This window comes from Physella acuta, unplaced genomic scaffold, assembly GCF_028476545.2.
Source record: "Physella acuta isolate Inbredline_101_S28 unplaced genomic scaffold, ASM2847654v3 ptg000142l, whole genome shotgun sequence".
In the NCBI taxonomy this organism is placed as follows: domain Eukaryota; kingdom Metazoa; phylum Mollusca; class Gastropoda; family Physidae; genus Physella; species Physella acuta.
This window is the reverse complement of record NW_026731661.1, coordinates 296,428-311,273: the sequence shown is the minus strand read 5'-3', so window position 1 is coordinate 311,273 and position 14,846 is coordinate 296,428. Positions and strand designations below refer to the sequence as shown.

Sequence of the window (14,846 nt, the reverse complement as noted above, 5' to 3'; positions counted from 1 at the left end):
CATCATCTATACAATTGTTTTAGCTCCAATTACACACGTTCTTCATCATGAAGAAAAAATATTCAAGCTGTCTCAAATCAATTTTACTTTTCGACTTCATCATCATCATCATCGTCTGAATCATCATCTGAATCATCGTCATCATCATCGTCGTCGTCATCTTCATCCTCATCTGACTCAAAATTGTGATCAGGAATATCATAGATCCTAACAACAGGCTTGTTTGGATCTTTCATGATGAGATATTTGCCTTTTTTCAGTTTCATACACGTGTCCACGATACATCTCAGAATACCCCAAGCATTATCCATGTTCAAGTTGATCTGACTGGCAAATTCTACAGGCTTAAACTGTTGGGTTCCAAGTAGCACATGCTTGGCTGTGTCTTTCACGTGTAACCGAGACACATATCCAAATTTAATCTGGTCAGATCCTGCCAACAAAGCACTGACAGTCCATTTGGCTAATTTACAACTATTGTTTTTAAGTTCAGTGGCAAGAACAGCACATCTCTGGCTGTCTAAACGACTGCGCCAATCAACAACACCAGAAAACCTTGAATCCCATTCATTTAGAGACTTGATATTCATAAACTGAATTTCATTATTAGGACCATTTGTCACAGCATCATGCTCTGTTCGAGCTATCAAGACAATATCCTTACCAAGATCCCATTTACGATACCTGTATCCAACAGAAGCTACTTCTGAATCATCAGCACCTTGGATGAAGGGATTGGGCTTCTAAAAGGTGTATTTTTCCTCATTCATTCTCAAAACGTGCTGAGAAAAGTTGTGGTTAATAAAAGTTGCCTCAAGAGCCAAACTACGAGGGGAGTTAGTGCTAGCACTGCCATCTTCTTGAGGGGGTTCTGTTGCTGTCTCACTTACAGTGAAAAGATCAAAGTCAGAGTCATCACGTTTGTCAAAGAATAACTTGTTTCCAACACATGGACAACAACATCCCAGGAATAGGATGAGCGGGGCAACACATCATTGTTGCTAATATAGCATCGGTTGGAAACACCTTGTGAAAAATTAGGTTAATCCTTTTAAACCTTTTGTTTCATTTTTAGTTGTGACTCTGTCATAATATTTGTCATAAAACTCCATGGAGCCACATGTCATCAACTCTTCTCCTTCTTTAATATCAGAAAGATTAAGCTTTGTCAGTCGTGGGAAATTCATCTCTTCAACTACGACCCAATCATCCTTGATTTGCACAGATGCATCACGGTTTCTAATAGGCATTTTGCTTATGTTCTCCTGCATTTGTTTACCAAATTGTTTCTGCCATTTTTTAAGCAGTCGCTGCCTATCCCTCTCACGATTCTTTTGAGTCTTGGTAAGAACAAGCATATTAGCTTGAGTTTGCTGCTGGCGTCGTTCTCTATCCCTGCGTTGACGATTCTGTTGAAACAGACGACCTCTTCTCTGGTAAACTGGTTTGTGGACCCTTGAAGTGTCCACCAATTGAAAAGTGCTTTCATCCTCTTCATGGTAATAGGCATTTTGACTCCCACCTCCAAATGCAGAATTGTATTTTCCTAGATATCTTTTATCTTGATAAGTGCTTCCTGTCCAATCAGATACCTTTCCAAGACGAACATCTTTAGAAAAGGCTGATAGGGCATATCTTTAAATTGATCGGGTATTTGATTGGGTCCCCATCCATTCGGGTTGTCCTAAATTTGCGGCGGTATAAGTATAAGGTGGGCAGTCGACATCTTTATTACATAAACGTGAAAACTGGTCAGAAATCAATGTACGTACGCTTTCGACCTGCGCTTATACACTATGGTATACTTATATCAAAATAGTAATAATTCAGATGTATGGCTATCATCGTCAACATTTATCGAAGATCAGTCACAATATATATAACAAGATATTAAATATCTTTAAATGGTTTTCACAATTGTAAATACAAAAGTAATTTCGTTATATTTTGATATCAAAATAAATCTATTAAATGGTACATACGAACAGTTTGATAAGTTTACGTAAATGAATATACAACAGTTTAATAGATGTATACTATTTTGTACTACTAATGCACACTTTAATCAACACAATAATGTGTAAGTTGTTTCCCTTATATATTATCACATCGCAGCAACAGTATTCTCATTTCCGTCTTAACTTAATCGGTGAGCTTAGCACAGAGACAATGACAATGTGTTTAATACATTTTATTTTATGTAATTGTTGTGTATTGAATAATTACTGCAAACAATTGCAACAGCATTATTCGTTTGTATTGTTTTATTATCCTATTCATTTAATTAGGAATATTTTAGGCCCTAAACTTTAGGGGTAATGTTATATCGTTAGTTTTGCTGTCAGCTATTATTCACGTATTTAACTTGGGATTTAAAATCTTTTTGGGGGGATTTAAATGCCCTATATATCTTTCTATAGACAAACAGGACAACTTTTGAATAGAAATGTATCAGATGATTGTCAGGACTGTAGGGTGTACTCATGTCTGTGCTGCTCGACCTATGTGTTGTTTAATCTTGGTTTACATTGACCCTGGTGTAGACATATATTTTTGGAAATATTAACAATGATATTATAAACAATTATTCAAACCATAGAAAAGCAGTATTATACTTTAAAAACAGAATTTATGCTAATTTACAAATATTTGAATCTTTATAAAGCTAATATTTTCAAACTTGAATACGAGACAAATAATGAAAGTATAAAGCTTAAACAGCACTCGTACGGTTTAGAACTTCCAATATGTATTAAGCTGACAACAACGAATCACCTGTAATATTTTACAATAAAAATTGTATATAGTGGTATTGAAAGATTGGGTAGATACATTTAAAGATGTTTTCTCTAGTCTATATGTTCTAGTTCATCTACTTTTGTCTTTAGTTGTTAAAACAGAGTAATTTTTATTTCAGGAATCACCAAAGGGGGGGGGGGGGGGGGATTGGAGGGGCGTCAACCACCACCCAAACCCCTTAAAATAATATAGAATGTATACATAAATGTATACTTTAAACACATTCCGCTCCCCCCTCTCTCTTTATCCATCCCACCCCCTCCCCCCTCCATCGGAGAAAAAAATGGAAATTGTTAGGCACAGTTTGACATAGACACATTATTTTCAATTTGCCTTAACTAAACTTATGCCCAAGAAAATATGTGATATTGCTAAAAATATTCATCTACCACATGTTTTTAATTAAAGTTTTTCATGAATTTTTTTTATTTGCATTTAGTTCGTTAAAAAAAATATTTTCAAAAACATCATTTGATAGTTCTCGTTTATTGTTTTCTTTGTCTTCCACTCTTCATAATTTCCGTCGTTACAAAAAAGCATTGGTCTGGGTTAGTTATAACATTTTCTCCATCTCTTTTGATTGTCGCTGATACATTTTATCTGCCAAATAAAAACACTGTTACGTTTTACATGTGCAACTATTGATAAATAGTCAGATCCTAAAGCTAAAGCTACAATAATTTTGACTTCTGTTAACTTCTCTAACACCAGAAAAGTAAATAACAAGATCGTGTCTATTGTTTTAGACTTCCTAGATCTCATGACTAACCTCTGCTCTTCTTCACTTGTATGACCTAATACTGTAGACTGGTCAGAGGCGTTGCGGGGGGAGGGGGGGGGGGGGGTGAAGGTACATGTGTCCCCGGGCGCCGACCCAAGGGGCGCCAAAATAAGCTCATTTTAGCTGCTATTTTGAATTATAATTATAAAACAATATAATGGGGGGGGGCGTCAAATTGAAAGTTTGTCTCGATGCGCGGGTGGGGTCGCTACCCGCTGAGACTGTTCTCTAGGAATGCTAACATACTTTTCAAAACGCCTTCTTTATGTTATGTTTTTAAAACCCGTTCTACTTAGGGTATTTATAACAACTTTAGAACAAAACCCAAAGTTTGATCGAAAACATTGTTTATGTACAACATCCGTTGGAAATTGAAAACATTTTTATGATACCATTTTTCTTTATACATTTAAACTATTTTACTCTCACGTGATTCCAATAGTTTAATAATCTACATTTTAACCTAGTATAATCGTTCATCGTTCCGTGTACCATGAAACTTTGGGGAGATGATTAGATCACTCAATGGTAGGGTTCTGCAAAAAAAAAAATAATGTTTAATATTGCAAGGGCGGCGCCCCCCGGGGGGAGCGATTTTTTTTCTCTATACACGGTATATAAAAAATAAAACTCGGATGCGGTTCATCCGAGTGCCATGAAACTTTAGGGAGTAGATGAGAATACTCCCGTGAATATTTCTGCGAAAATGAAAACTAAAGTATCTTATGGGCGGCGCCATATAGGGTACAACTTTCGTCAATACACGGTTTAGCGCTTGAAATTGCTTGAAATTGAAACAAGTTATGAGCCAGATTTAACCAAACTTTCAAAAGTCATGCAAGGCCAATGCTCCCATTGATGTAATTATTGTAACATATTATTCTAAAATTACAGTTGCATTCTTTGATTACTAATTATATTATTCTAGCACAGCTAGCTAAAATACTTTGTTTGTATGTACTTATAAGAATACAGATTGTTTCGCATTTAAAGCTAATTCTTTATTTTATAAAAAAAAACATCAAATGTATATAGCTAATCTTAATTAATCAAATACCATATCATTATAATAAAAGTATGCGGCTCTTTAAAACCTGGGAAATTTGGAAAATTTTAACTTTTGGCTCTTCAGTCCCAATAGGTTGCCGACTCCTGGGATAGGTTATCGGTCTTAGCCAAAAGGCCGAGAAATTATAAATAAAATAATATAATCGGAAAAAGTAACATAGGAGAGAACAGTTATTATAATATCAGGCACAAAGTTTAGGACAAATTATTTAACATCTTTAAATGGTTTCGCGTTTTTAAATACAAAAACAATTTAATAAAATTTTTATATCATAACTTATCTCTTAAATGATATATACTATAGTAAAAATTTATATTAGAAAATTAATATAATAATGTAATAGATGTATACTATATTCGAACTGTTTAGGTACAAGTTAATCAACAACATAATTGGTAAGTTGTTTCCCTTATAAAATGTAAATTAAGTCCCGATCATTTATCACATCGAAACAATATAATTCTAATATGTCTTTCTCGTGAGAGCAGCACAGAGATAAGAGTCTGAACAATTTCACTTTATTTAATAGGAGCGTTGAGTGTAGGCCTATATGGAATAATTATGTCAAATAATTGCAACAGTGTTACTCATGTTTGCGTTGTTTTATTTTCCTATTCATTTAATATGGAGACGTTTAGACGTGATGTTCTACCGTTTGTTTTATTGTCTTCCGTTCTTCGTTTATTTAATGTTTAATTTAAAATGCTTTTGGGTGGAATTAAATCTGTTAATTTTTATTGCATTTTTGGTCACTATTATCATTTAATATGGATTAGTTTAGACGTAATGTTCTATCTTTTGTTTCGATGTCCGCCGTTCTTCGTGTATTTATTATTCAGTGAACTTGGTTGTTGGCCCCTCGGTTGCTGCGGTGTGGATGATCCGCCTGGTGGCTCTGTTATAATTGTCAGTGAACTTGGTTGTTGGTCCCTCGGTTGCTGCGGTGTGGATGATCCGCCTAGTGGCTCTGTTATAATCGTCAGTGAACTTGGTTGTTGGTCCCTCGGTTGCTGCGGTGTGGATGATCCACCTGGTGGATCTGTTATAATCGTCAGTGAACTTGGTTGTTGGTCCCTCGGTTACTGCGATGCGGGTAGTCCTGTATCCTGTGTTGTTGAGAGGTTGGCTTCATGGCAATACAATACAATAACCAAAATTAAATAATTCAAAATCGATTAGCGAGTGTAGATGTTCGAGGAAAAGAAACTGCGCGAAAAATTTGCAACCAACTGTGCAAATGAGCTTTTTGATAACACTAATTGCCTAACTCAATCATTTTACTTTATTGTTACATAAATGCAACTTTTGTTTTATATACAAATAAATATAAGCGTAAGACTCTAATACAAGTTTTAAAAGCGAACTGATTTGTAAACACAATATAAGACCGCCCACTTTTTGCATTCTTTATTATCGGCGTATTTATATATAAGCATAATATAATGCAATGTAAGGTACGAAGTGTAACTGATAGCAATTGTGTACCTAGTTATTTTTAGACATGGGCCTATCAACTTCCAACCTTTTAAAAAACATAATATAGCTATAACCTGTTAGTGGATTTTTATTTAGCAAAAACCAATTATTATTGATCACAGATAAACCTCCAAATATTGTGTTGGATGCGTGGTATTGAAATCAATGATCACATTATTTAATTGCATTATAATCCTAACCCTTATTTTGGACCTAACACAATAAGTACCATTATTTATCTGTTTAGATAAATTTGGAAATTATTATGAGTAACTTAGTAAAACATATCTTTATTTTTTATCACATGAGAATATTGTAGCTAAAATTAGTAGCTATAGCAGTTTTTCTAATGGGATTGACACAAATGTGTATTTCTTGAACCTGTTTGGTTTAGTAAGTTTCTGGTTGCTAAGAGATTTAAAAAAAAAACTTATACGAGCACATAAATTGTCCAGTGATAGTTGTTCTTTTAGCCGCACTGCATGATACAATCCACTTTTTACCCCCTTACATTATTGTGATTACTAAAATATATACCAGGTAATAACCATGTATTCTAGCTGCTGGAATATTTACACATATTTACAACACTAACATATATTATGATGGCTAACAAATATGTTCCTTGCACTTTTAAATTTTTTTTTTTTTTTTACAAAACTGAATTTTAAAATTTAATTATTTACACAATGCCCATACAACTACCACTTTACAACAAGAGAGCCAATTAAATTATTATATTAGTATCTTTTATGTGTTCATAATTGTCCACAACTTGTAGACTTTATTTGTTGGTCCTACAATGGTGTGGTGGCAGACACTTTATTTCTGGTGTGGCATAATCTGTTTCTTCTGAGAGAACTTGTGCCGTGTTTCATATTTCTTCACGGTCAAGATTTTGAAATGTATCTGATGTGTTTCCTGGTCATCTGTTTGGTAATGCCACTAACTTTTTTTTTCATGTTACTCTAATAAAATTCTCTAGAATCCATTTGTATCAGTAACTAGCAGCTTCTTCATGGTGATCAGCTGGCCCACATTCTCCTCGTCATCAAATATTAAATATTTTTGTGCAACTGAAAGCAAAAATAACAAAACATTAACAAATCAAGCTCATACTATGTAAGAAATAAAGTGACATCTTTGATTGGTTCTTATAATTTTGAATACAAAAGTAATTTAGTTACACTTTTATATCTAAACTGATCTTTTAAACGATACATACGAACGTATAATTCGATATTAGAAAAATAATTTAATAATGTAATAGCTGTTTACTATCTTTGTACTGCTTAGGTACACGCTAATCAAAAAAAGAATATGTAGCTGTTTCCCTTTAAAATGTAAATTAAGTTAAGTCCCTTTCATTTATCACCTGGAAAAAATAGAATTTTAACATAGCTAGACTATCTAATAAAATACTTTAAAAAAAACTTTTTAAAAAACCACGTTTTTCTTGTGGACTAAAAAGTAGAAAATAACTATTTACATACATTTGATGACAAAAAACGTGGGTACGTTCACCATCAAATTTCCCGACCCATCTGCCCGACCCACGTTTTTTTTATATACGATAATTTCTAAAATTTGTGATATTTCGTTATTACGCTACATTAGTAGATATTTTTATCAGATATACATTCTTTTGATTTTGGAAAAACGTTTACATAGTATTATATATAATTTTACATTTAAAAGGAAACAATTTCAATTTAATTTTTTTTTTCATGTTCTTTTATCCATGTGTAATTTTGTCTTGAAGTTTCTTTAGTACATAGCATCACAAAATAGTGCATGATCGCTACTCGTTTTAGCGTTCTTAAGTCAATTCTTCTTTCATTTTAAACAAACTTCAATAGGAAGTGTTTGATCTTCGTTCGTAGTTGTAGTTGGGTCGTTCTGAAGAACTGAGTAATAAAGTGATGTCGTTTGGTTTCTAGTTTTATGTGAAATGGAAGTGTCTATGGAAACAAAAATTGCTGAGTTGGTTTTGTAGTGATGATGTAGCGGGTCCTGTGTTGTTGAGGTATCGTAGATAGCTGTAATTTTGTCGTTGATGGTAGAATTTATCCTATGAAGTGTAGCTTGTGGTAGGTTGGTGAGGTGGTTGCAAACATGAATTTAATTGAAGATTTGGGTATTGGAAGGTTGGGTAGTCTTGTATCTCTTGAGTTCAGGATATCGGGTGAAAGTAAAACCTTTTTGGTTAGTCTTGAATCTATTGAGTTTATGATATCGGGTGAGAGTAAAACGTTGTTGGGTGGTCTTGTCTCTTGAGTTTAGGATGTCTGTTGAAAGTAAAACGTTTGTGGGTGGTCTTGTCTCTTGAGTTTAGGATATCGGTTGAAAGTAAAACGTTTGTGGGTGGTCGAGAGTTAATTAGCTGCTGAATGCTAGATGGGGGTAGAGTAATCGTGTGTTGAAAATCACAATGTCGAGTAGTAGCATTGTAAGAATCGTTGATTGGGAGTAGTCGAGAGATGAAAAATCCAAACGGTGCGGGTCATTATTTTAATTCTATACCTCTAATCAACCAATCATACACATACACTTCCCAGCAGGTGTAAAATTGTGAAGGTGGTCGCTCTGCAGTTTATAAATTTTCTCCGGCGGAGCACTTGAAATTTTCGGGGGAGGGAGGGGGGTATGGACTAAAATTTTAGGGGGAGGCGGGGGCGGACACTGTTAAAAGTATATTTTCTCTATATACATTCCATTTAGAATCAAAACGTATATGACAAATTATTTAACATCTTTAAATGGTTCTTACGATTTTAAATAGGGGCCTACAAAGCAATTCAGTTGCATTTTTATATTTAAACATCCTTCTCTCTAAGAGGTGGATCACTGCCACCTGTGCCGCCCCTTCAGCATCTTTAGATCTTATAAAGTGAGGTCTTTTTTCTTTGTCCATTTAGGGCTTAATTAAGAATTTATAGTTGTTCCCTCGGTCTTTGATCTTGATGTTTGGGGTGGTCGCCTCTTCACACAGGCCATGAATGGCTGTTTCCAATTCAGCCTTACTAATGTGAGGGGGGACGCATCTCAGTGTACCTTTAACACAGTTCTTTTTGTCGACATGAGTGACGCTTACTATAATTAACCTCTGCCTCTTTTCATTGGTTAGTGTCTTTGGCTCGTAGAATTCAATGAGTATGAGACTCTCGTAAATTTTCCTTGAATCCAGTGTGGCATACCAGACATTCACTTCTCCATAATTGTAGACCCTTTTGAACTCAGTCTCCTGGCAGCCTATTATTTTGGCAAATTGAGTTAGAAACTCAGCATTTGTAATCGTGGTCAGCCATCGGCCATGGATGATTGTAATTTTGTTCGCGAAAGAATGCTTTGAATCTCGGTATGCAGACGTCAAAGAATAAGCAATCTTCATCCATTCTTGTTTTTGTTTTGGCCCCACTAGGACCAAAATACACTCAACAAGTTCCAATTGTTTTTATTTCGAATGAAAAAATACTTACAAATGAACTCCACAGGCCAGGGGTCGGCAACCTTTTGAAGCGGAAGAGCCAAAAGTTACAATTTTCAAGATTTCCCTGGCTTTAAAGAGCCACTAACATTTTTTTTATTTCAAATATTTAATATTTTTATTAAGATTATTAGTATTTGTTCAAGGAGCTGGAGAGCCGCATCTTGATATCAAAAGAGCCGCATGCGGTTCGCGAGCCGCAGGTTGCCGACCCCTGCCACAGGCAGAATTAAAAACACGCATACTAAATCAAGATAACAAGGGTATCTTGATTCAATCACTGTCATTAAATTCCAAATTTTAAAAATTAGTAATCACAAAAACAAGCGTTACAGGAAAACAGGTAACACTGGCTAATACAAGTGCAGGCACAAAGTTTAAAAGAAATTAAATGACATATTTGAATGGTTCTTAAGATTTTAAAAGCAAAAGCAATGTATTGACCTTTTTATAACATCACTTATCTTTCAAACGATGTATACGAAAGGATAAGTTGTTATTATAAAATTCATATAATAATGTAATATCTGTTTACTGTTTTTGTATTGTTTAGGTACACGTTAATCAACAAAATGGTGTGCAAGTTGTTTCCCTTATAAAATTTAAATTAAGTTAAGTACCCTTCAGTTATCGCGTGGAAGCAATAGAATTCTATAAGCATTTCTGTTAATTGGTGAGCGTAGCACAAATATATGAGTCTGGTCAATTTAATGTTGTTTAATAAGTGTGTAGAGTGTAGGGTATTTATAACAACTTTAGAACAAAACCCAATGTTTGATCGAAAACTGTTTATATACAACGTCCGTTGGAAAGTGAACACATTTTTACCATGTCATTTTTCTTCATACTAAATCGAAAGTTAAAATAGTTTACCCTCTGTGATTTCGATTGTTGATATGTTTTAATGAAAACAATATAATATTGTAAGGAAACAAATATTAAATCAATCACTTGATCTTAGTCCAGTAATAATAAATGTTTTTTCTGTAACTAATAAGAACATTTTTGATATAAAGATATGGCGTTTTTATTTAGGATTGTTTAAAATTTAATTTACATATTACAACAATAAACAAAACAACATTTTATTCAAAAGAGAAAAAAAATTACTTTTAAATCTATATCAATAAAAATGTGTTCCATTAATTGGTGTTCTTCATCTATCGATTTTAAATGTGTAAGAGTTGTTGTTTCCCCTAACAAAAGGGACATAACGAGATGACTTCTTTTAGCAAAGTGCTATTTATAATCTTCTATTTCATCTTGTCCGACACATTTCCATATGAATGTGGCACATACACAAATGTAATATGTTGAAGTAGTAGACTATTTATTTATACATAACCGTATTAAATAATCGCGTCTGCTCAGTTTGCTTTTAATGAATTTCACAATGTGTGTCGTGTATCGATTACATCAGTATGTTTTTTTTTATGTCCTTTTATAAGGTTGTCCATATACATGCATAAATCTACTAAAAATAAACGAAACCGTGCATGTTTATAATATATACATTAAACATATGTTTATTATGTGTCCTATTCTAAATAGGCCCTATGTCTAAAAACTAGTTTGCTTGTTTAAGTTAGCTAGATCAGCAATTGTAAAGAGCCGATGTACTTTTATTGGTTCACATTCAGTTTAATATCATTCACACAGCAATGAAAATACGGTGTTTGTTTATTTTTTAATTATTTTTTATGATCAAAATCGAATAATTGGATGACTATGGTTCACATCTGGCAAGATGTATTTTAGTTTCGCTTCAGTTCTATAAAGCAATGGAAATCACTGTCACCTTGAGCAGGGCGGATTTAGCTATTTTTTTGAAAACATGTGTATATAATTTATATAAAAAAAAACAATTTAGAATGTAGTATACACATATTTTATTAGTGTTTGTAAAATATTTTTTTAAAAGTTATTTCCCATGAGTAAAAACTAAAAGACAATATTCGAGAAGATTGTATTACAACACCAAACAACACATTTGATAATTAACATAATTAATCTCACCACACTTTTCAAAATAAAATAGATACAATTTGGTGAAACATACACCACATAAATCAAAACAATTTGCCAAGATACTGAATTATACCATCGCTAATCCAAGGCGTGTCTTAAGTGATATCTAGAGGCATGCAAACACAAAGGCGCAAATACTTCTTGGATTGTATGGGGTTATCCAAAAATGACATTACACTTTTTCGGACGATTTTTACCTCCTCCACCCCCCCCTCCCCTCCGTCACACATCGTCACAAAAAGCCAGGCCCTATCCCCTAAAACAGGGGTCGACAACCTTTTGAGACAGAAGAGCCAACAGTTACAATTTACAACATTTCCAAGTTTTTAAAGAGCCGCCAACATTTTAATACTATTATTATTAATATTATGATCTTAATTAGGATTTGGTATATATATATATATATATATATATATATATATATATATATATATATATATATATATATATATATATATATATATACATAAAACAATGTATGTGTGTTTATGTATGTGTGTCTGTTTTTCTTTTATGCATTACTACACCTTTCATTCGATCGCCATGAAACTTGGGAAAATTGTTGAGAAAACTCCTAGGGAGGTTTGTGCAATTTTTTTTTAATTTCGCAAGAGCGGCGCCCTAGGGGGGTCGATGTAAGATTTTTCTCTATATACGGTAAAAAAAAAAGTTGTATGCGGTTCGACACAGTTTATCCGAGTGCCATGAAACTTTGGAGAGTAGATGAAAATACTCCCGAGAAGATTTCTGCGGAAAAAATTAAAATTTCTTATGGGCGGCGCCCGGTAGTGCATTTTTTTGTCAATAAACGTTTTGGCGCCCAGATTTCCAGAGGGACTATCATCCGTTAATCGGGCGTTCTGAATAGCGGGTAAGGGGTACTACTATAATCAGCGGCAAAACTGCAACAGACGCAACCGCCGGTGCCTCTTCCAATGGGCGACCCTGCGAGCACTATAGTGCCTACATTGGTTTTTTTTAAAGGCTGTACACTATAGACACGATGGGCAACAATACGTTCATTTTAAACAGCGCGATAGGCTATGGACACAATAAGTTGTTATAGTCGCTCACTAAATTGAATTAGGCGCGTCCTCCGGCGTCACTGCAGGGTGCGATTTGGCGCCCAGGGCTATCCCGTGAGCACTAAGCGCCTACCTTAGTTTTAAGGAACACCGTACAATACGACATTCGATAATTAAACCGAGCTTGGGGCTACGTGACGCCCCGATGGTAGTGTTATCGGATTCACGAGAGCGCCACTTACCGTCGGTGAGTGATTAATAGTGATATTACGGTGAGTGATTAACTTACAATCAAGGCTTTCACTAAATTAACAAGTTAAAATGTAGTAATATAAAAACTATTTTTTTAGAAATAAATTTAAAAGTGTTACAATTTTTGTTTTTTAATTATATGAAGTACACATTTATTTCATTGTTTTTTTTTTTATATCTCTTTTGTTAAAATAATATCGTCAAGAATTATTTCCCATGACAAACAAAAGATAATTCAGATTCCAAAGTTCATTATATTCAAATAAAAATAAAAACATATATAATCATATGCATTACTGATTCGGTCAACCTCTTCAACGGCGGGGACTATTAATTTTTTGTCGTTGTAGGAGAGAACATTTAAATATTAAATGGTTGCAATTGGATGGAAGCTTCGCTTTAAAAAAAAATAGTTCTAACCCTAATGAACCAATCATAAACGTCGTCGATCTTCCCAGCAGGTGTAAAATTGTGGAGGTGGTCGCAAGACAGCAAGAACCTTAGGGCCCGTTTATGTTCCAGGTCAAACACTTGAAATAATGTATGTGCAGTCGATACTATCAGTTTAATGAATATAGTAAAAGAAATAAAATACTTTCATAATGACCGTTATGAAATTCACAAACAATATAAAAAACTTACATGCAATATATATAGCCAAATAATTTAAATTAATGCTTAAGTCTCTAAAATTAAAATTATTATTTCCAAATGAAATTTCGTTTAATGAGGCTTGAGAACTTAGCGAACTTTTGTATCTTTAATTTGAAATGTATTTAAGGTTTAAATTAAAAATCCATTAATATTTTTATTTGGAAACACTCAATAATATAGCAGGTATTTGTTCAAACATAAAATCACGATATATTTAGCATTAAGTATTGTAATCTGACAATAGTTTCACATTTAGAGTTAGATCTAGTATTAAAGGGCATTTCTATACATAATGTCAATTTACATCATTGTTTCAAAGATATTTTTTCTTATCTTTTGTTATTTCAAATAGTATGTTTAGTTATCTTTAACTAAACAATACTTTTTCAATGATGTTCTATACTGCGATCTATGGCAATGCCTAATGCTTACAATTATATTTGCGGTTTGGGATGTGGGCCCTTTATTTTGTCAAATTTTGAATGGAAATACAATGTTTTTTTTTTTTAATTAGTAAACTATCATTCGTCCGTGTTATTATCGTAGACCTACACAAGCTTGTTGTAAATTAATTTAAGCCATTTACATATTTTACACTTTCTTAGCAGCTATATATCTTAGAAGTATTTTTTTTAAACAAGTTATACTTAGCTTTCTTTCTTAAATTTAATGTCTTATTAAATAAACGCTATGTATATTTGATTATTGTAAAATCTTGTTATCAGAAATACATGTTTTTCAAAAGCGCGAAATGACTGTTTCTCAAATAGGTGGGTTTTGACCAAGATAGATAGAACGTGTATATACAAATCGAGTGCGAAAAGATATGCATTTTTATTTAAATGTGATATTCTTTTGCACTATATGAACGGCTTCTTTTTCGACCACGCCGATCCTTGTGAATGGCTAACCGTCAAAGTTGAAGACGAACATAAATAATAACAAACCGTATAGATAATAGTCAGTGCTGACTTGTGTTTACAAACTCGACATTTTTTAGAGTTTTGACCACACAATGGGACAGCACTGAGCCCAGTTTATCATGACAGATGTAGCAGATAGTGTGTATGATGGACGTACACATTTTACAGCTAGAGAATAGGTCTGTAATGTTCTTATGTTTGGTATGATTCAGGGGCGGAACTACAGTGCCGCCGGACCCGGCAATGCGGGTGGGGGGACAGGCCGTTTAGGGGCCCACAGCCGACAATAATCAATTTTTTATAGTTAAAAAAAATTATGTTCTTGAAAAAACAACAGATTTACTACATTAGT

The 14,846-nt window shown here is 33.6% G+C and overlaps 1 pseudogene; it reads right to left on the bottom strand.

Annotated features, from left to right (window-relative positions):
* LOC131935299 (eukaryotic translation initiation factor 3 subunit D-like) lies at window positions 1-2,247 on the bottom strand (annotated as a pseudogene).
* Between the last annotated feature and the right edge of the window lie 12,599 nt (window positions 2,248-14,846).